Here is a 24540-nt window from a genome sequence, read left to right as displayed (position 1 = left end):
TTCAGATCAAATGTAAAGTTGAAGTAACTATAAAGCAAGATCGGAGCTAAAAGCTCCAACATTGTTAAAGGCAGCATGAGAAACTGCAAAGCGCTCTCGTACCACCAACAAGCTTCGGCCATCATTAATGACTGTGAAGTATGTCTCGATGTGTAATTTTATCGCAGGTTTCCTCCAGCAGTGGGGGGACACATATCATGAGGGCATTATTGGATGGCGGTCGCCTTGACGAAAGCCACCTGGGCTTTCACAGCGATGGTTTTCTGGAGGCCTTGCATGCACAGGCGGTGCGCCAATTGACAGGTGAAGAAGGGGAGGAAGGATGCTATTTGTGTGCGTGTGTGTGGTTGTTTTTTTTTTTACAGTCCCTAAAAGAGCCTTTTAATTCACATCCGTGACATCAAGCAAGCATCAAGATGAACTGTAGTTTGGACTTGGGAAAATGTTTCTTTATTTCAAGCCAGTCTTTACAAAGAGCCTTCAATGATCCCCTCCAGAGAAAATTCTGTTTCTACGCTTTTTTGGATACGCATACAGCCGAAGAAAAGTCAGAATATGCTGATTTGCAGACAAGATCTTTATCCAAGTATGAGAAATGTATTTACACTTATGTCACATTGTCCAAATACTTTTTAAGGTGCTCTTCATATAATAGCTGCAATTCCTTCATTTGTTAAATGCCGTGCGAAGGTCTCTTTTCCAAAACGCTATTAATCTGGTTCTGTATTTTGAGAAAAAATACATTTTCCCAGACTAACAAATGTTGCAAGTACAGTAGTAATTGTGTCCTGTTGAAAGAATTCATTGGCTCAGTCTGAGCATGTTCAGCGAAAATTGAAAATGTCCCACAGAAGTGTTGTTGATCACAAAATCCGTTTATATATTTGATGTTAGTTTATTCTTTTCGAAACCGCCAACATGCAATTATTTTTTTGCGTGCAGCATTTCCATGACTTTTTCAAATGATCGCAAAGCAATTTGCATATGGAGCAGGTTTAGACGCACACTTGTCACGCATTAACACGCATTGTCACAAGGAACCCAAGTGAAACCCACACGAGCAAGCACTTTACGGGTCAGTGAGGCAACAAAAACGCGGCTTTTACTGTTGAGCGCGCACTGAGCACTCTCCCTGCTTCTGCGAACTAGTAACATGCTCGTAATCACAAAAATAATCCACAGAATTGAGCGAGTCAATGAGAATGGAGTAGGGACGAGCTAAACAAGCTCAACATCAAGGCGAAGGGAAAACAGAAAAACTGAAAGGACTCGACCCATATCGACACACACCCCAACGCTGGACTCAATTGTTTTTTTCCATATTGATGCTTCTTTTTATTCAACCTATGTCATCTGCTGCCATTGACAGTATAACTAACTCAGCAGAACTGTCAAAAGTATCCATCATTGGATTTTTTATTTGTATTTTCCCACCACGATGGCTTGTTTGCAATGCTGCTCAAATGCAGAAACGAATATGACGCAACGTGCGAGCTCGGTATTTTGTTCCCTTACCTGAATTTAAAAACAAGGTATGTGCCGAACAGTGATTTTAGGCGTATCGTGACAACCCTAGTGACGCTACATAAAAATGGTTTCACCATTATAACTGTCCGCATGAGAAAAAAAAGGTTTGACCCCGCTGTATACCATCGTTGGACAACTATAATAGTTGATATTTCTCAGTTGTGTTTTTCAAACGGCTTTTGTCAGAACGAACGTAGTTTATAGCACCATATGACTTCTACTCACGACCGGCACCACCCCATCGTCACAGCATTTTATTCCTGCTCCCCGAGGGCTTATTAGAAGAACAATAATAGCTATTTTTAGCCCGATGGTGAGAATATTCATGTCACTCTCCAGTGACTTTGAGGGGAGCGTTAATATGGGAAAGGAGGTGAAGGCTGTTCATGTTACACTCAGCTGAGCTTCTATAGCCTCTGATGACTTCCACTCGGGTGGGATGAGAGGAACAGACAGGGGGAAAGACAAAAAATTTGTATTAATTTTGGCGCCAGCAACTCCCAAACGTCTTAAATGTAACACATCAAAAACGAGTATGTTAATCTCACGGAGATGCTAACACTAGTTCAAATGGCTTTGTGTGAAACGTGTCTGAAAAATTGTGCCATTTTGTTTCCCTTCGAAGGCATTCAGGTCGATGTAGGACAGTAAAATGTCAAATGCACATTTTCATCTTCTTCCCATTTCCACGTTGTAACACTCCAGGGAGTTGCAGAGCAGAGGCCTGTTAATCAACACCCTACTACTTCCCTTTTTTTAAAAAATGGAATTCAATTTTTTTGTCGCCACTTTCTCTTATCGGAAATGTCGGAATGTTTGTGCTCCGCTGCCTGCGGATGTGTGGTTGTGGGTTTTTAAAGAGCAGGTGATCCCTCTGGGTGCTTCCCTGTCTCAAAGTCTTGAGCTGAAGCAGCGGCAGTGGCCTTCTGCTAACTGATACGGTGCGCCTCGTATGAACACTGTAAAGGGCACAAAACACAAGCAAACAATTTCGCAACATACGTGAACTCGTGACGATATCGAACGCAGCAGCTCATATCGGCCCTAACGTAATTTATCATTGTGCACAGGTTGAACTAGGAATTGAATGAGACCAACAATATTTAGTTATTGCTTAAAAGTAATGTCTGAAACTAGAGGACTGAACTGTTTATAGGAACAAAACCATAAATAATACCTAGGAGTGTGTCGGCCGAAAGATAAACACAAGTGACCTCTGCTTGGTTTCTACTCCCGAAAGATAAATTGCTTTACTTTTCTTTATCTTTCTTTCTCACCTTGACTGATAACCCATATGATCTTTTACATATGATAAAACAAATGTTATACTTCTCTACAACAATTGTTTTACTTTTTAACTTTACTTTATGTCCAACCACAAGATGAATCGATGCATTCTGGGAGACATAAAGCGATGCGATGGAGACACTGTTTAAACAATCTTAAACAACAACGACCATTGTCATGGACAGTACGAGGATTAGGACCCAAATACAGTACAAGACTGAGAGGCAAAACACAGTACTGGGTTTGATGCCTACTTAGGCAGTCAGTGAAGGCAACGGTATCGTACAACGCGATGAAAAGAAAGGTCAAAAACCAAACAAGTTCCGAGCTTGCTATGAGTCAGTGGCGGGAGCACGTGAGAGACGACAAACTGGCGACAAAAAAGAACGAGAGCTTAAAATGTTTAAAAGTCAATATAACGACATATACATTTACGACACAAACACTCATGTACGTAGAGCGGCGAAGCTACACCAAAACCCTGAACAAAATTAGTGGTGTCGAAAATGCTAGTGGCAGTTGCCTAAAATCTGCCTATGAATATATTCTACATGAATTTCACATCAAAATTCTATCTGATATGTAAAGTTAAACATGGTCTTTATTACTTGGCCTATTTTACATAATGTTCTAAACTTATGTATACAACATAGGAGCATCCAGGAAAAAGTGCGTCTCCATCTGAATTCGCCAACAATGCGTTAGTGTGGTCCTTGTTTCATGAACGTAAATACTGATTGGAAGATCATCATCATAAGGAAGAATATTTTCAGTTTTATCTAAAAAAAAAAAAATCATTAGGGAAGCAACGGGAAGAATACTCCCATCTTTGCATCTAAACCATTCTAGATGTACTCATCCCCGTGCACACTTCGACTCGCATCCTTTTAATGGCAAAAGCCATTAGGTGGCCGTATTGATCATGCTAATGGGGTGAAACAGCAATGTGTGCGAACAGACGTGGAGGTCAAGCAATGACAAAATTGACGCTCATGTGACAAGGACAGCGTGTGACTGTGATCTTTGATGTAGTTATAATACTTTATATATGTAGCTCAAAAGTCCATTTTTGGTTATATCATAATGTTGCATGAAGTACAGAGTTCAATTCTTTGTCAAGGCACCGGGACGATGATCAGCATCTCGTCCGCAACCATTTCAGTTTCTGTAATTTGGCAAAACCATTGAAACCTTTGACTCTGCGCTGCCCTAGCAGAGACATCGGGCTAATAAAACAGATCCTTTATCGTCCCTTGGGGGATATTTAATTCCGTCTGCTTCCTTTTTATATGTATACAAATCAATGTCCGATCATGTACACAATGTTTGCACTAAGGGAGAGCTGTGAGGGGCCCGTGCAAATGGCGTTGCCTTTATAAATGAAGCTAGTGCCACCCCCCACATACCAAAGTTTAGACCGGAGTTCCTGCAAATGTGACTTTTAATTCAGCAGTCTTGGTTCTGAGAAGGCAGACAGAAGATAATATGTGATGGTTGCTGTCACCTTGTAGCGCCAGTGAGCGAGAATTTCATCCAGAGTTCAGGAAATGTGAACCAGCAGAAACAAAATGTCAGGGCTGGGAATTGTGAACAGACGGCAGCGCTTGTATGCGGCGGTGGCGGTGTGCATACTAATAGGAGTGCGGTGGATGCGAATGTCGGGGGGAGTCGATAGATCTCGAATCTATCAGGCAGATCGCTGTATAAGTCATGAGAGAAGGCGGGGAAACAGCTCACATCTGCTGTTGCTTCCAGACACGAGCGGGCATTAACCGACCAGCGCTACGGAACAGTAATTAGCATCATAAAACTTACTTCGGCGGGAACAATGACCTCCTTCTGTGATACAGTTCTGTCAGCGTTGATGTATTCAAGCACGTGTTCGACTGTATTCGTCTTGGCATTCGAAGAAGTGATTCCAGGAACTCCATGTGTGACAATGCAAAGGTTTGCGGTTACACACCACCGAAAGTCACTTCATGCCACCGCAGCCCCCAAATGAACAGCATCCCCCAAATCATTTTCATGTTACTGTTATGGTTAAGTCACCAGTATGTAGACGCTCTGCAACCAAAATTATACTTTAATGCTAATATATTATCTAGCCTCTGATGGTGTGTGTAGTAGTTCACTCAACGGACTTGTGTGCAGGCAGGGGGGCTCCCCAAAGTCTCTCTGTGACCCTAAACAGGATCAGAGCTATAATGGATACATGGATTTTCTTTTAATGTTGCTAGCCGCCGGCACGGTGGGTGACTGGTTAGCGCATCTGCCTCACAGTTCTGAGGACCGGGGTTCAAATCCCGGCCCCGCCTGTGTGGCGTTTGCACGTTCTCCCCGTGCCTGCGTGGGTTTTCTCCGGGCACTCCGGTTTCCTCCCACATCCCAAAAACATGCACACGAGGTTGATTGACGCCTCTGAATTGCCCGTAGGTGCGAATGGTTGTTTGTTTGTATGCGCCCTGCGATTGGCTGGCAACCGGTTCAGGGCTTACCCCGCCTCCTGCCCGATGACAGCTGGGATAGGCTCCGGCACGCCCGCGACCCTCGTGAGGAGAAGCGGCTCAGAAAATGGATGGATAGATGGATTGATGCCTTATCTGGATAAATGTTAAATAACTAAATACAAATAAATTAAACATTGTGACTTACTACTGGCTCTGCTGACCATGTTAAATTACAGGTAAAATGCAAGTTTTGACAATGGATTCCTAATAATGTACAACATTTCTTTTGTACCTGGGTTAGTTGGAAATGAATGTGCTATGTTTTTTTTTAATTATTCTTATTATTACTGGTATCTCTCACAATGTCATCTTCTTGTGCCATTTCCAGTCTGTAGGAAAGCACTAAACAAGTAGAAAGTCGCTTGAAGTCATCATTTCCATCAGGTTACGTATGATGTTTGATTACCGGCACCTGATGCCAAATGGGGATTTTGAGTAAACATTACCTGATGGCTTCCTTTACACACGAGTCAAGCCTTTATGTGGATTTTTAATTATTGTACAATCACGAATGTTTGCATCCATTACTCAATAATTTGCACCCACGTTTTGAATTGTTTGAATTATTAATTCATAACATTTTCACAATCTGTTCGCTTGACTTAATTTAAGATCCAAGTCTTAAATCACTTGATTCATTAACATTATTGAGGCACTGGGTTCGTTCCAGAGAGGTGAGCCCTCTCTCGCTGTGTGTGTTGCGTGAGAAAAAAAAAACCCATAGAAATCGTCATGTTTGAGTCAAATGGGCCAGATGGGTTGGACAGATGGAGTTGGCAGAGTTAGGAAACTAAACTGTGAGACCTCTGCAGTATTAAAGGAAATAAGGGAGACTGTGAGATGTAATTGTCTCCTTTGGAGAGAAAAAGCCCACTGAGATTCAGCAAGCCTCGCCACAATAAAGTGCTAAACTGCAAATGTAATGGCTATTTAACAGATTGGTCATGATATTGCTGTAATGTGCAGGGCGACCATCGACTGGAGGGATTTGTCCACAAAAAGCAAGCAGATGCAGCACGGCAACAAAATGCACAGACCGCATATGTTGAATTAAGTTAAAGACGAAACGAAGATTAATGGGCGCAAGATTGTGTTTACGAAGGTGATAAAAAACCAATGTATTTACAACAAAGCTCACAAAGGCCAATAAGAGCAGAAAATTAAAGTTGGAGAAAAAAACCTCTGTAACAATGTTGCACTGATTGCGTTGCAGTTGTTCAGTAAAGACAATTTCCATCGTTCTCCAGGGCTATTTCTAGTTCCCTTGACCTTCTAGTCATTCTGTCAGGTTTGCAGCAAATGTATTAGCAGTGCCAAGGCAACTCCTACACAAAATCCACGTTGAGAGTAAACAACCCTTTAAAGCGTAATCACTGCACACTGTGCGAGCCTCGAGAGACGGAAGTTCTTCGATCTTACACCAGTTCTCCGGCAAAGACTGAACAAGGCCAAGATAAATGTGGCAAACGAAGAGACAAAAGAGGTGCAGCTGCTGCCAACGGATGGTGGAACATTTCTCGGGGGCTGGACTCATGGTGTGTGTTTGTCTTGGTAGTGGAAGGTAAAATGTATTGTATTGCAAACAAAACTGCACTGCATACATTTTGTCTCCAACAGCAGACACGCAATGTAAATAACTCATTTGCTATTGTGCTGTTCAGTTCAAAAGCAAGCAGTCTACCAGAACGGTCCAAAAACAATTGGTTCTGAGATCCGCAACCCATTTCTGTACAGCTCCTTTCACAAGAGGTGCGTTGCCACTCGAAGGAATTCAATGTGTTTTTCTTTTTTGTTGTAATACTGACAGTGGTGGTTTCTGGCATGTGCGATATGTGCAGCCGCACAGAGCAGCAAATGATTTTCTGTTGGCATCATGAAATCTATATCATTGCTGTCTGAATGAGGAATTTCCCCCCCTTGTGGAGACATAACGGGTTTTCAAGGATTTTGCTCATAAACGTTGAAGTGAGAGGTTATCGATTTCGGAGCGGTGTGATATCTTTGTTGCTTAATGAACTCGGTTTTGGGGAAGGTACTAAAAGTAGCCCGATGTTGGCAGTCAGCGACTGGGTGTGTCCGGGCCATATTGTAGCAACAGTAAAGGGCAATTCAGGAGCACTTGTAGCTCACTGAAGAAATGATTCTTCTGATTAGCATCGCCGCATCTTATATATGATGTAAATGACTTTCGAGAGTGACTTTTATGTAGCTATTACAGGGGTGGCAAATACAAATATCTTAAAGAGGAATCATCAGTCAGTGAGTGGATCCCCAAATTCTGCTTTTTACGAACAGGCTCCTGATTCAAATCAAACCGTTTAATACATTTCAATTACAGTTGAATGAAAAAAGAAATACACTTAGATCTATTCAACTTTGTGACAAACTCACTAATTAAGTTTAAGATCGACTATTCCGTTTCGTTATATGACAGAATGGAAAGTAGGAGTGGCGGAGGGGGGCGGAAAGAGTCTGAGGGAAAGCCTGACAGCGCACAGTACCCCGGGGGACTCCAAGCCATCTTAATATTCATACTAATTAGCTTCAAACTAAATTAACTACCTGTTCACTTGCAGAGAAAGACATTTGTAACCCTCCCCGGTGGAGCGTATATGGTACTAAAATGATGTACCTGAAACGTGATGCTGTATACATGTTTGGGCAAGAAAGTCTCTGAATAGCAACAAAAAAGTCAAGATTCAAATGTCACCCCTGAAATATGAATTACAGCGAAGATGGGGACAGGGCGAACACCCGCCCACCTGCGCACAACAGGACGTGCTGGAGAACGTGTTGATGGCCCCCCGGCCCTCAAAAACAAAAACAAACAAATAATGATAAAAAGAGATGGAAACCAAGACAAGGAGCACTGACAAGAAAAGAAAGTCTCGTAGGGAAGTCATCTGTGGGTTCACGTGTTTTGAACCCCAGCCGTGTACTGCCAGGGTATCATTTTGACCTTTGGTTCTCATGTAAGATTCTCTCATAGTATAAACACTTGCTTGCAAAATGCACACATTTTTTGGGTGGAATTTATTTATTTATTTATTTTTAGCAACATTTGTTAAAGAGATGTTGAAACGAGACGACTGGTTAGCACATCTGCATCACAGTTCTAATCCCCGGCCCCGCCTGTGTGGAGTTTGCACGTCCTCCCCGTGCCTGCGTGGGTTTTCTCCGGGCACTCCGGTTTCCTCCCACTTCCCAAAAACATGCGCGGTAGGTTGATTGAAGACTCTAAAATGCCCGTAGGTGTGAATGTGAGTGCGAATGGTTGTTTGTTTCTATGTGCCGTGCGATTGGCTGGCGACCGGTTCAGGGTGTACCCCGCCTCCCGCCCGAAGATAGCTGGGATAGGCTCCGGCACGCCCGCGACCCGAGTGAGGAGAAATGGGAAAGAAAATGCAAAATGAAAATGGATGTTGAAATGAACTCATCACATCTACCAGCAGTTTCAATGAATGGCAGTCAGCTGTGTGAAAACAACTTTTGTTGTTCTTGTTTCTTATTTATTTTTTGGGCAAAAGATGGCATTTGCCATATTCCTACTATACTAGTAGACCAGGAGTGACATTGCATTTTTGAATCATAATTTAACTATATTAGTAAAGTCAGATGAAAAGTGAGCAAAATCAAATGAAGTGTGACATTGGACAGCGACAATATCCTTATTCATGCTTGTGTAGAGATACTGCTTTGTGTAACCATATGATACAGCATCATTTCACAAGCTCTTTTCCAATAAGCTATAAATCCATTTTTTTATCATTCTGAGAAAAATGACATACCCAGACCAACAATTGATTTTTTCTTTTTTTTACAAACTTTACCAAATATCTTGTTAAAATAATTCATTGGTTGAATGCTCCTTTTTATGGATCAAAGCTGCATTCAGCTCCTTGTTAGAGAACTGTAAGTTGTACAATAAGTACCGAAATATTGAATGGTTGGAAATATGCATTGAAAAGTTGAGAAAAGGTCAAATTAAGTTCATCGGTAAAGGTTATGGTGCATTTTAGGTTCATCTTGAAATGTCAGCCGAAAGCTCAATATATCTAACATTTTGTGAGCAGTGTATATTTTATGAGCATGTGGTTTCCCCTCTTTTCCATCTCTATATTTTAACTCTGGGGCTCCCTGATAGCCAAAATCGGTATTTATTGCATTCCGGATACTTGATGCAAGCCCTGGGTTTATCTGTCAGATACAAGCTGTTTAGCCTGTGGCTTTTTCAGGTCCTTCGAGAGGCCTGCCAAGGGGGCCCATAAAAAGTGCTTTTCACACATTTTCACTGACTACTTATGAAACGCTGATTTGAAGTGAAATATTAGTCAGTTATAGTAGAAATGTTAAAAAGCCAATCATAGCAAAGTCATTCAGCAATACTTCGATCCCGGCAATCCCCCAGATCACATGCGGTCTACCGGGCATTCGTACATGCTGTACATGCGTGCGCCCGCACACGTTGGCTTCTGCCGGTCGCCGCGGGTCACGGATGTCTGTGTGCGGAGTCACGCCGACAGTAAGAATGAAGGCGTAACTGGGCCGAACACACTTGTCTTGCATGTGGCCCCATATGGCAACCTTTGTTTCCCCTTGTGATCCAATGTTGATAGGAAGTTGAAACACTTTAAACGGTGGCAGGCGTGTGCCGAGTCTCATTGAATATGGGTTTGAGTGTGACTGCTTCATTCTGAACACCGCCACAGTCCCAGTTGTAAGAGGGTGTGCACACTTGTGCAGCCGCATTAACTAAGTTGTTCATTTTTCAATTGTGTTTTGCGTGTTATAAGTCCCATGAATGGTGGAAAAAGCTTTGAAATCAGCATTATCTTGGTTTCATTATCCGATGTCACAAAAAAACGGGTGTGTAGACTTTCTATATTTTCTCGATGATACCTTCCCTTATTATAGTTCCTTCAAAACAATGACTGTATGTACGCTTTAGTTAGTGTAAAAGGGGCTTGCTTATGTATAATTTGTGCAGGCTACAGGACTTCATTGAGGACCTTGCTGCTTTGACCTCTCACCTGACAGCCTCATTTTATTTGAAATTCTCAGTCATTTAACTTCATGTGGGGTCGTTAACACCTTGAGAGTCATTGAGGTCACGTGATCTGATCGGACTCACCTGACCTCCATGTAAGTCATTAGGGTCACATGAGCCAAGTGTGACAGAAGATGCTGGAAACTCCTAATAAGTGTTTTGATATTGGACGTTCCCAAAATAAAACACTTTAAATGACCTTCTTTCTCCCTGAAATTCGATGACTTTTTTTTAAAGTGAATGAATGAATGGATTGCATGTTTTAAACATAAATACTATTTGTATTTAGTTAAGTGATACTATTGCATCCCACGAGAGGGAGCCTGGGTACCACTCGTGGTACTTGTACTGCACTTTGAGAATTACTTATCTCGTCAATAATTATGAGGATATTTCTGGCCGCATAGGATGTGTGCATGTAAAATGAACAGTAGCCTAATTGGGGGTACATGTAAATGTAAACCTCCAGGAAGAGTGTGAAAGAGGCTTTTCCACAGTGACCAAAACAACTGTCTTACTGGATAAGCACCACAATGTGGTGAGAAGAGTCACAAAGTTGCATATAAATGTACTAAATGTCTCAGAGGGGAATAATGCTTCCGCATTTGACTTCCAATATCTGTTGTATGGCTTATAATTAGTATACATGTGGATGATTGAGATCGTAATCTCCTGATGTTCATATTTTGTTTTAGCTTCACTCATCTAAACACATTTTATGTTTATTCACCTTTGGCGAAGGTGTTTGCGGACATTTCGGACCCACGAAGACTGCAAAACTTTGATGTGGGTGTGCAACGCGACGTCGATGGGTTCTGGAGCTGTTTTTTTCCTGCCGAAATCCTTTGGGCCTGTACAAGGCTTTTCCACTCTCGTCGGAGTGCAATTAGGTTGTTTGGAGTGATGTGGTGCCAGAGGCCTCAGTATGAGCTACTTCTCAAAGGCCCTTCGAGAAATAACAGAGCTCACCTCTTCATAACTCTTTTCAGTTCACTCATCGTGCTGTTAGACTTCGACTTTCTTTCTCTCTTTCCATGTCGAATCATTTTCTTCTTCAGTCTCCCTTTCCAGCTCTTCCCTGTCGGTCTTGTTCCCTCACTTTCTGTTGATGCTGTTCGGAATGAAACGACAAGGTGAGAATGAATTATTGATCATGAAGCTGATTTTTTTTTTTTTTTTTTTAGACAAATGGGAATGGTGTTAATCAAGCTTCACAATAGTTTGAAGAAAAATACATTTGTAGCTTAAATAAGTCTAAGAAAAGGGCTGGTTTTCTACAATTTTCTGGAAGTGGGACCTTCGATAAGTTGAAAGGTGAACAGCTGAATGAGAAATTCGTAATAGCAGTCGGCAGTGTTGGTGCCAAGCAAGCAAAACAAAATCGGGAAAAGCCTACTAGAACATCTGAAAGGCACTTTCAATGGCGGCGGGTGTGTGCTGACTCCCATTTAACAATCAGTCTGAATGTGACTGGTTAATTCTAAATACAGCCACATTCCAATTGTAAGACAATGTACACACTTGTGTGCTCACATTATTTTATTTTTTATTTTTTACTTCCCTTTTCAAAAATATTTAAAGAAATCACGAGTTGTACTGTCCATCCATCCATCCATTTTCTGAGCCGCTTCTCCTCACGCGGGTCGCGGGCGTGCTGGAGCCAATCCCAGCTGTCATCGGGCAGGAGGCGGGGTACACCCTGGACTGGTTGCCAGCCAATCGCAAGACACAAACAAACAACCATTCGCACTCACAGTCACGCCTACGGGCAATTTTGAGTCTCCAATTCATGCATGTTTTTGAGATGTGGGAGGAAACCGGAGTGCCCTGGAAACAACCCACGCAGGCACGGACGGGGAGAACTTGCAAACTCCACACAGGCGGGGCCGGGGTTTGAACCCGGGTCCTCAGAACTGTGAGGCTGACGTTCTAACCAGTCGCCCACCGTGCCGCCGAGTTGTACTGTATATGTTATAAAACACATAAATAGTGGGAAAATGTTTTAAAATGCGTTATCTTGGTCGCATTTTTCGGCTTTTAAACAGGGGTGTGTAGACTTTTTATACCCACTGTATATAGCTGTTTTTACTAAATCAACACTTATTTTCTTGGCATGAAGACGTGTCATGCTTGCGTCGAATTAAGTACAACTACAAGTAACAGGACATGGTTAGTCTTTCCTTGATGGACCTGTTTTCTTTTTCTCCTTCCCCTCTATTCGTTTTCTCCAGAAGTAAACAGACAACAAACACCATGCCCTTACATGCATTGTCAAGATATTGTTGTCACCAATAAAAGCCTTCCTATTAGTGATAAGAGTTCCCCATTTTGAAGCCTACTTTCAAATGAGTGGTTGCCGCTTGAAAGCCCGTCGCGCTTTCAGTACTTTTCTCTAAGCGGACCGAGTGCATTGGTAATCATTTTATTACATAGACATAAACATTTTGTGCAAATACTTCCTGGAACGCAACAGAACCCTCAGAAACAACCTCTACACTCCCATCGAGCTGCTAAAGTTGTGTTTGTTGTATGCTCCAGTGTGCTCAATGCAGCGTTGAGAGATTATGGCTTAATTACCAGTGGGCATTGATTTCTAACGCAGCCACAAGGTGAGCTAAAAAGTCTATTGATTCACACTTCCTCCTCTTTTCTTCCGCCTCTCCGATTAGATGATGCGGAGTGATAGAATAGAGAGTGATGGGAGGATATTTAAAAAAAAAAAGGCAACGTGGAATTGCTCCGAATTGGTATGATTAGGTGGGAAATATGGTCATAAAAAGATAGCAATACAATAGTATAGTATAGTAATAGTATAGTTGTACAATAGTCTCGCATTTCTTGACAGTTTTTCTTTCTTGTCATGTTTAGATGTGCTTCAATCCATTTAGATATGTTTAAAGTGTGTGGGAGGCCGAAAACTTTTTGTTTGTTTTTTTAAAGTGATTTTATCTGATGTATATTATATGCTCTCGATATTGATTTTCACCTATCACAGAAACATATCCCCCATGTTATTCAGACGTTGACTGTATTTCACAAAACATATTATTTACCTTAAATCATTCTGAGAGCAATCATTCAAAATGGGTGTGCATGTGTCGTTTGTGCGTTCGTGTGTAGACGGTAGTATCAGTGTCTTTTGGCAACCACTAAAATGGACAGGCAAATGTATTTTCTTTGCTGTTTAAGATAACTCTAAACACTATCGCCCGTTAAGACAGCTGAAAAACAACAATGTGGTTGGCACCAATGTTTCGGTAAAACTGACTTCCACCCTATCCCGTCAAGTGCAGGTGCTCACCCGTTAATGGGAAACTTATCTCTGTGCAACACACGCTGACATTCGGTGACCTTGACCAGCAGCTAATTGGGGTAGGCTGGCCTTTGTTGTTGTAAGACTTAAGTCGAGTGTGTGCGCGTGGCGATGTGTGTGTGCGTGTGTGCATGTACAAGCCCAATTCCGATGAAGTTGGGACGTTGTGTTAAACATAAATAAAACACAATACAATGATTTGCAAATCACGTTCAACCTATATTTAATTGAATACACTACAAAGACGAGATATTTCATGTTCAAAGTGATCAACTTGATTGTTTTTAGCAAATAATCATGAACTTAGAATTTGATGGCTTCAACACGTTCCCAAAAAGCTGGGACAGGTTCCTGTTTACCACTGTGTTACATCACCTTTTCTTTGAACAACATTCAATAAACGTTTGGGAACTGAGGACACTCATTGTTGAAGCTTTGTAGGTGGAATTCTTTCCCATTCTTGCTCGATGTTCAGCTTCAGCTGTTCAAAAGTCCGGGGTCTCTGTTGTCGTATTTTACGTTTCATAGTGCGCCACACATTTTCAATTGGAGACAGGTCTGGACTGCAGGCAGGCCAGTCTAGTACCGGCACTGTTTTACGACGAAGCCACGCTGTTGTAACACGTGCACAATGTGCTTTGGCATTGTCTTGCTGAAATAAGCCACGGCGTCCATGAAAAAGACATTGCTTGGATGGCAGCATATGTTTATCCAAAACCTGTAGGTACCTTTCAGCATGAATGGTGCCTTCACAGATGTGTAAGTTACCCATGCCATTGGCACTAACACAGCCCCATACCATCACAGATGCTGGCTTTTGAACTGTGCGTCCATAACAGTCCGGATGGTTCTTTTCCTCTTTGGCCCGGAGGACACGACGTCCACAGTTTACAAAAACAATTTGAAACCGGGACTCGTCAGACCACAGAACACTTTTCCACTTTGCGTCAGTCCATCTTAGATGAGCTCGGGCCCAGAGAAGCCGGCGGCGTTTCTGGGTGTTGTTGATAAATGGCTTTTCCTTTGCATAGTAGAGTTTGAAGTTGCACTTACGGATGTAGCGCCGAACTGTATTTACTGACATTGGTTTTCTGAAGTGTTCCTGAGCCCATGCGGTGATATCCTTTCCACATTGATGTCGGTTTTTGATGCAGTGCCACCTGAGGGATCGAAGGTCACGTGCATTCAATGTTGGTTTTCGTCTTTGCCGCTTACATGCAGTGATTTCTCCAGGTTTTCTGACTCTTTTGATGATATTACGGACCGTAGATGATGAAATCCCTAAATTCCTTGCAATTGTACGTTGAGGAACATGTCCTTAAGCAGTTGGACTATTTTGATCCTCGCCCCATCTTTGCTTGGGAATGACTGAACAATTCAGGGAAGCTCCTTTTCTACCCAATCATGGCACCCACCTGTTCCCAATGAGCCCGTTCACCTGTGGGATGTTCCAAACAGGTGTTTGATGAGCATTCCTCAACTTTCGCACTCTTTTTTGCCACCTGTCCCAGCTTTTTTGAAATGTGTTGCAACCATAAAATTCTAAGTTCATGATAATTTGCTAAAAACAATGGAGTTTATCAGTTTGAACATGAAATATCTTGTATATCTTGTATTCAATTAAATATAGGTTGAGCATGATTTGCAAATCATTGTATTCTGTTTTTATTTCAGTTTAACACAACGTCCCAACTTCATTGGAATAGGGATTGTATTTGGCCTCCACCTGCACTCGCGTCCAATGTCAACCGTGTTGCGTAACCGGTTTTCACACACCCCAGTCGCAAGTGTGACGCCTCCTCCGCATTTCTCTTAACCAGAGTCTGTCATCTTCCAATTGCACTTCAAAATGAGCTCCTCCCACCTGCAGTTTGGCTCGATTCCTTTTCCCTGTGCGTCAGCGCGACGTGTTAGTGTCCCGTTACATATTCCAGTGCAATGTTTCCCAGCCGTTATTGAGACAAGGAGCATATTTCGTGTTTCAAAAATTTCACTGCGCACCATCAGAAGAAAATGTCACAAAACCACGGCTCAATTATTTACCTTTTGCCATGTAATGGAAGAGAGTTGAAGTGCTCTGCTTGCTATTATATGTCGTTAACATAGATAGATAGTCATAGATAAATGACCAAAGATATTATATTTGTCATAAAATAAAATATAATTTTTGGACCCATTAAATGAAATTGGATAATTTCTTGCCGTACACCTGATGATCTCTCACTGGTGGGGAATCGCCGTTGTAGTACATTTTTATTTAAATTCGCATAAATATGTCAGAAGGTACGAATGCACTTGAATGAAGGGTTAAGAACCGTTTTTTTTTAAAAGCCTTATGTGCTTGTTTTTAAACATGTTGATGCAGAGAAAGCAAATGGCCTGAAGCTGTAGATGACATGTGACAACATCATGTAGCCAGCAGCAGTGCATAATGCTGAGCCTTTGCAAAGCCAAACTGCTGACATCAAAAATAGGACTACCACCCAAAGAAATGAGGGAGTTGGGCAGGTTAGGAAGATGGTGAGCTGTAATAATAATTTCATGATAATTCATTTTATTAATACAGGCCTTTCAAGGCACTCGAGGTCACTGTACAAATATAGTTCAAAGAAATCAAGCGGTCCATGAAATAACAGATCCTAAAACGTCAATTGAAATGACAAATGATGTGGGAAATGTTCAAGTGAAAAGGAAGTCTGGAGTCTGGATGCAAAGAAGTTCAAAGTAACTAAGCAACATATTGTAGCTCAAATCATCATTCCCTATTGAAATGAATAGAAATTCCATTAATCTGTACCAGCCTCTCCAAAAAAAACAACAACAACAAATGTTGATGTTTTTAAATTAGAAGTATAGCAGTCCATAACAGTGGTGCTCAACTAGTTTCACCATGTGACCCACATTTTCCTATTGTTGCAAAGTCGCGACTCACTTTTGTAGAAATTAAGAACAATAAAGTATTTTGTCTTTAAAAATAGCCTCTGAAAACACAAGTACAGTATAATATAGTTTTTTTTTAACAGCGCTTCAAATGAGTTTGACATTCCACTAAAAGTCTATTGCTAGCCATGATGCGCGCTAGCCATAGGATGAGCTACACTGTATTTGTTTGCCGAGTAAACTCATGACTAGACTAGAGCACGTGACTAACATTGACTTACCTAATATGTTCTGTGTGGGAACTTGGTTCACCTAGGTACTGTACCAAAGAAAATCAGAATATGAATACTGTCCACCGTCCACTTTTGAGGCCCGACCCACCGGTTGAGAAACACTGCTCTATAATATTGTACCTTGTAAAATCAAACCAAGGACCAAATTAAATACTGTGTAAAAAAAAAAAAAAAAAAAGAATCTAACCATCTTTCCCATGTTTTGCTTCAATTCAATGGACATTGTGCTGCCCCTTCTGGTTTGTGCGCCTCGGCCACCTGGGGGCAGTAGAATACAGCCATGGAGGCACACGCGAAGAAGACTTTCACAACTGACTCAGTAAGATGCAGTAATAGGAGTCATTTTCCGCAAAGGCTAAAGAATACAGTATACGCATGTGAGTATTATGAGGCAGGCAACTCCTGTATACTTCTCAAATCCATTTCACAAACGTTTAGTTGCGGTAGCGGTCCGTCCTTAACGCCCGTCGACAATCTCAAAAAGAGTATTACATAGCAAAAATAAATCTAAGTATCTTCAATAAATACCCCCAAATTCATTTGAATTAATTGTTGAACTTGTTTTCCCCTTTGATAAAGGAAATGATCAAAGTTAACGGAGGCAAGCTCGTGGCAGATTGCGCCTCTCCCTGAGCAGCACACAGCACTTCCTCGCTCAGTGAATTATTCAGTCCCACCTCGGGCCCTTGTCTATTGATGTTCCTACAGACTTCTCCCGACGTGCTATCATCACAAGCCCCCATCAATAGTCACAATTTACCATGTGGATGTATCTGTTTTAATATTCACGGCGTAGTCAAAGCATTGCAAAGCGGTGCCATAATTTGGTATCCTCGTGTAAAACATTGCGGCAGGGAATCAACCAATTCAGAATGGAACTCACCGTAATAATCATTTTATGAGCCTAATTCTGTCAGTATTACAGCACATTAAAGGATAAAACTAGCCGCTAAGCGTATGCGCACGAGCACCGAAAGGGCCCTCCTCTGCTCGTGTGCCTTCGAACCCATTCGTGTCTAGCTCAGGCCCTAGGGGCCAAATCTGGCCCGCGATGGAATTATATTTGACCCGCGAGACGATATCAAATGCATATTAGAGCTGGCCCCCCAGTCTATAGCGCATGAGTTGCTATTACTACAAATCCCAGAATGCGTTGCTCGTGCGTTGGCGCATCGGTTGGGACCTGCAAGCGGCAGCTTCTTTTCTGTTTTAGTCATTAGAAACAGTCACCGCTCTCGTGATGCTTCAAGAGACCACGCAGACATCCATCCAGGCAGGCTGCGATTGGTCTGTGGCTTCGCACAAGAGACATTAGTGTTTCCTCATTACATCGCCAATAATATACGTTTTATCACACATGTACTGCACTTGCTGACGTTTAACAGACTGTCTAATATATTGAATGAAAGTGTGTGACATTTCGTCTTTTTTATCGACCAGAAAAGCCACTACTAAAAGTGCACAGTGGAGTCTGGTATGTACGGTGCCACGACCAACATGTGGCAGTGTTGAGTTGAGCTTCATCGAGCTCCACGTCGTCAGTGCCTCACCGATCACGAACCTCACCCGCGCGTCACTGATTAGAAAGTATGCGACCAGTCTGCTCGGGCAAATTTACACCTCCCCTTCCCAAAAATGGCCAAACAAGACATGGGAAACAGCAACTTTTAAGTCTTTTAAGGCAGATTATCTGTTCACAAAAGTAAACGACAGACCTGTGCGTCGTGTGCGGAGCCTACGCGGCTATAATAAAAGAGTATAATACAGCTTGAATAAATGTTTTCTATATGCACTTTTTCAACTTTTAGGCAGGGACTGTTAATAGTATAAAGGTTGGATTTTTACTGAAGGACAATCTTATTTTTTGGGGTTGTTTTGTTTACCACCATAAATCTTAAATCGATTTTAGTAGACACAGACCAGATTTGACCTGGAACAGCCTCAGTGTACACAAACCTTGTGGCACCTATAAAAAAAAACAATGACATATTTAACTATTTTCTTTTTTTGGGGGGGGGTCACTAGAAAAAGTAATCGAATTTCGGGATGAATGAATGACATGTAAGGTATTTTTATTGCTTGTCAAAACAGATTAATTTGGATTCTTACAGTATGTAAGGGTTAAACTTTAGTTTTTTATGCTCCTGGCTTGCATGTTGAAATGGTCCAATGGAAGCATTACTCTTCTATTTTTGGTTTTCTTTACACCTGGTGCTGTCTGCATTTTCTTTACGTTCACCAGGAGGCTATTTCATATGACCGTATGTAACATTTGATCAGCAACATTCGATGTCACCCATGCCTGTCAAGTTTGGGATGTGAAAACAAGGCACATAAGGGACTTGTTGTTATGTGTGAGTGAATAATATGTTTTCTAGCTGGTCTCTTCCTACGTGAGGGTGAGCAGCTGTGTTTCAAGATGTCTCCCTGCAGGTGCAAAGCCCACACACACTATGAACAGGAAATTACACCTCACCTGGGCCAGCACTCACCTGTGCTCCATCCTGACTCTGAGCCTGCCGCGCGGCAGGGGAGACACTTTTTGCTCGCCCTCCTTCCTCCTCTCGTTCTTGACTTTCATATTCATCTTTATTGCCTTTTACCCAACCTCTGCAAGTCTCATCAGGCGTGTTTTGTCTGAGTCAGCATTGATTTTGTGTGTTACGCATACACCAAGTCAAAAATACATACCTCCTTGAGTTCGGGTGTCTGGTTTTTGATATTTCAAAAACCGGAGAGTTGTATGGAGTCCTCCGTTCGCTGCAGGAGGGAACAAGCGTGACAGTTTTTTGCACTCTCCCTGATACAATTTCAAAACAAAAAAGATGCCTATTTACATTTTTCAAGGTCATGACCAAAACAAATCTCCATATGAGAAACAAACCGTATTCAAAGTTGTTATCCTTTTCGCCTTTCACCATATATACAGTATAAACTTTAGGGGACAGGGTACTTCCAGGAGGCAGAAAACGGGTGACTGACACTTACCTTAACCGGAACCAGGGGCGGTGCTAGGTAGCCAACCAGCAGCCCCCAAAAGTGTCGCACCGGGAAAATATTTGGGGGGGAGGTCAAGTTTTAGGGAGGCTAAGAACCCAAATAACCAAATAATTTTGGGCAAGCGCCAGAACATTTTACAGGGGCTGAAGCCCAGCTAAAATAGGCGCCACTGACGGAAACAATGCTAAAATGTTGTTGTGTTTGGATTTGCTCTGCCAGATATTTATCTAAAGGTTGAGTTTTTTTGGGTTTTTGTTTCCGAGTTCCCTAGAAATACTTCAATGAATCCACCATAAATAGTCACACAGACAAGATTTCAAGTCTGCTGCTTGACGTCGTAGAGTAAAACAAACATCCGTCATCGGGTTTGTGAAAGGCAATTTCTGGCAGGTCTAAAACATGCGGCCGAGCTGTCTGATTAATGTAGCAAAATATGATGGCTAGCCTGTTTGCTAACATGGTCGCCACACACAGTTTTCAGGAGAGATGCGCAAACTGCTCTCCCGAGCTTGAGTTTGGGGGGGTTCAGGGATTCAAGGGCACCTTCTGTGTTCAGGGAGCAGACTAGCACCCCTCAGACAAGCTCAATTTCCATATTTTTTTTTTTTCATCCGCAGCGGGATTCAAACAGCTGACCCTCTGCTTCAAAGCCAAGTCCTTTATGAAATGAGCCACTAACCCCACCAATTATTTCTGCAAAACTTGAGAACTTTTGCAACCTTGGAGAGTTTGAAAGTACAACAACTACTTGTGCAGTCATGGGAAATAATATACGCAGAAAAGCAAAGTGTTTTTTTTTTTTTTACTTGAGGTTGAAGAGCTCAAAATATTATTTGAGGTCAGATACTTTTGCCAACACTCTACTCCCTCGAAAATCCGTCGCACATTGAGCAGCCCCGACCGAACCCGACTGAACCGTCGCGCCGCATGCGGGGATCGGCAACTAGTTTTCACGAGCGGCCGACCGTCGGGAACAAGTTTTGCTGCGATTCGAAATTTACGTTGGAAGTGAATGGCGTTGCAATGTTACGGAAGCGTATTGCTGCCACACCAAAAAAAAAAAACGTTATAATATGAAATTATTCACGTTATAACGCGTAATTTATCACATTACAACGTGAAACATATCACGTCATAACATGAAACATATCATGTTATAACATGATAGTTAACTTTTTAAAATTTTTTTTGGTGTGGCAGCAACACGCTTCCGTACAATGTCGCAGATGTAACGTCCAATCTAAAATGCCACGTTGTGTCACGTGACCTTTTACAACAAAAATCATGCTTCCATGTCGCAAGCGAGATTCAGCCAGCCGCCGTACTGATAAAGTTTAATACAGTACAGCAGAGCCCCCATACTTGCGCTTTGGGATGCATTGATCCACCTGTGGATTCCGAAAATAATAATCATATATATATTTTGTTTTTGTTCATTTTTTTTCAACTTTTGTCTCGATTGAAAAAAAAATATCTATTTTTCCTTTTCTTTCTTTTATGGGGGGAACCAACCCTGAAAACGCTTGTTGGTGGGGTTTCCCCTCTTATTCAGGAATAAATAAATCAATAATGTTAATAAAAACAAAAAAGAGTTTCACTTTTGGCAGTCCGGCCAGGTCCCTTTTCGCCACTAATAGCGGGTGTCCACTATATTGATGAATTTCATACAGTATGCACCTGTGGCTAGAAAGCGTAGCGTGGCGAGTCTCTGTCACCGAACAGAGCCATCATTGTCAACGGCCTCTCATGCACTGTATCCACACTGTCCCCTTTATTCTCAGCCATTTCCTCTCTTGGTATCATTCTATTATTGTTACAGCAGCCAGTGCCATCCACTTTCTCCTGTGCTTGCCTTCTTGTGCAGATTAAAAAACTTCATCATGCCACACCTGCATGGAAGCATATACTATATGTTTGCTGTGCCCCTCCACGTCCTGTATTAATTAGTGATTGTATCTGAACTCACCCCCTCGTCTGTTGACGGTGTCCACTGTTTGTATTTTAACAAGTAAACTACAGTTCCCATCTTAAGGCTACCAGGGATGAAACATATCAATGTGTCAGCAACCTTTCTTGGCTTTTTCCATGATCAAAGTCTTTACTCAGCAGCACCCGCTGCTGCCGGTCCCAACCCCTCTGTCCCTCTCACTCCGTGTCAAGGAGAACAAAGGCGAGCAGGGGAAGGACATACAGAGGAGAGAGGAGAAAGTCAGACTAGAGTGGGAGAGAAAAGCAAGAGGCCATGCTGCGGAGGTCATGTCTGATGAGAGCTCGAGCTCTGCAATGGATAGACGGAGAGAAAATAGAAACCGGGGGGTCCTGGGGAGAATGTTTAGAGGGACTGAGGACGACGAGGGGAAGGCTTAGACAAAGCCAACAGTGGGAAATAAAGAAGGACAACAAGACTGTGCAATCTAATCTGACCTGAAAATGATGCGAGTCATCTTTTTACAATGAAGTACAGTCGTGCCTTGACATAAAAGTGGCCCCAGCCGTCGTTTGGACGATTTTTTGCTTTGACTTACGAGCAAAAATTGAAAATAATATGAGCGCTGTGTGGTGGCAGTGAACTGAACTGAACTGAACTGAACTCACCTCACAACAAGCAGCAATTTGACAGATAGTAAACAATTCTCCCCCCCAAAAAAAGGCTTCAAGCTGTTGTTAAACGAAATATAAAACAACGAGAATTACATATGCAACAACCATACTGTATTACTTCGGCTTTGTAAAGTCTGTTCAGCTTAATGCTAACAAACAATGCCAAAATCCGTAGCTGGGTTAGCAAATAGCTTTTCCGTATTTGGTTATAACCCTTTAAGCAACAGATATTGGAATACAAATGGTGGAGCAACACGTGTAGTCTTCATCCTCTGCGGAGATTGACTATTATTTCTGCGGTTTAAAGAGTTTTGACCGGCTCCATGTATTTCCATATGTCTGTTTTATACTGCCCCCAGGTGGCCGAGATGCACACACCAGAAGCAGCAGCACAATGGCCATTGGATTTAAGCATAAACTATGGCAAAAACTGTTAAATTCTTTACATTCACACTAATGATGCAATCACTGTATATTTTAAAGTGCAATATCCCTTTCCTTTTTAGTCTTTCTGTGTACTGCTTTTTTTTTTTTCATTTATCTTATTGGTCCTTAATGTCTCTCCAAATCCTGAATCGGTTTTTCAGAAACTCAGACACGTAATCTTTTTCAAAGGTCTCGGTTTGCTGGGCGTGCCATCCACTGGAATCAAATGTATAGTAACGGTAACGCCTAACTGACCAAACAGACGTCTTGACTAAAACTGTACAAGATGTTTGAATTTGTCGTTTAAAATATGAATAGAATTCCTCCCTGTGCGTGGCTTACGCCATGAAATATTCATCGTGAGTTAAAACATATTCGCCATAATCAAATTCATTAGCTTATAATATTGGAACCCATCTCTGTGCTCTAACATGCAAATCTAATGGTTTACTATTCATAGGTTAGGTGCACGAGTTCATTTGCATACAGATACGTAATGCGGCGCTCCAACAAAGTGCCTGCGTAATTGAATTAGCGCCGACAGTCTCAGTGGAAAAGTGCTGCGGAAGCCGGAAGGTTCCAGCGTTGCGGTGCCCCAGTCACAATCAGCGGGGCTTTTTTCATAATGTTTCCTCTGAAGAACCAATCAGGGCTCGGCTGTTACTTCGCACTTGTCCAATGTCCCTTAGCCATTGTCACTTTTTCCTTTGTGTCTTTGCTGCAAAAACACTCATCTTCTTTTAACACCATTTTACTCACCTCGGCCCGATTCTCATGGGTGCTTCTGCATGAGATCAGTTTTTTTTTCAAGCAGCCTAGCCCCAAAAACAAACAACACTCGACTGAGCGATTCTCACTGGAGAAGCATCATTTATGTACGTGGCCTCGCTGGTTTTAATGCAGATTTCTACAAAGTCGCGACATATATTCCCTACCTATTTCACACACACTCGCCCAAAAAAAAACCCTCGCACACGTATGTTTCACCCAAAAACAAACACCTCTCACTCGCACCCGAAAACTCTCATTCACCGAAAGGTTCTCTCACACTCACTAAGAGAAAACCATCAAAAACCTCTCACACTCAACAAAAAGACTCTCACGCACACAAAAACAAACTAATGGACACCAAAAACCTCTCACAGTCAGGAAAGAACCTCTCTCACACGTCAAAAGGTTTTTGCTAAATAGAACGTTTTTGGGTTGTGTAAGAGGTTTTTTTTTTTTTTTTTTGGTGTCCGTCTTTTTGGAGAGTATTAAAGTTTTTTTATGTGTGTAAGAGGCAAATGTCATGTTGGTCCTACACAGCACCGAACACTTATTGTGCACAATAGTCTGAACGTGCATCTTCCAAAATAATATGGTGTCCTCGCTTGGTACCCTGCTCCACTCCTCAGCCCAGATCCTCCTCCACTTTCCAGCCAGTGGACTCGCAAGCCTTCGCCCCACCAGACTATTCCTCTCTCACCTCAGGCACTCAGCCTTGTTAACCGTTCACACTTGGCCTGTGAAATCACACTCTCTTCACAGGGGCTCTCGTCGTGCTGTGCTGTCGCTCTCTTTTCTGATCTCTCCCTCTGTCCCTCTGAATTTTAATTGGCCGAACAATTAAACCATCTCTACTTTTTTTTTTTTTTTTGCCTGAAGTACCAGATGGAT

The sequence above is a fragment of the Phycodurus eques genome, chromosome 2, assembly GCF_024500275.1.
Source record: "Phycodurus eques isolate BA_2022a chromosome 2, UOR_Pequ_1.1, whole genome shotgun sequence".
Lineage (NCBI taxonomy): Eukaryota > Metazoa > Chordata > Actinopteri > Syngnathiformes > Syngnathidae > Phycodurus > Phycodurus eques.
The sequence above is the reverse complement of the archived record's forward strand: the minus strand, read 5'-3'. Positions refer to the sequence as shown.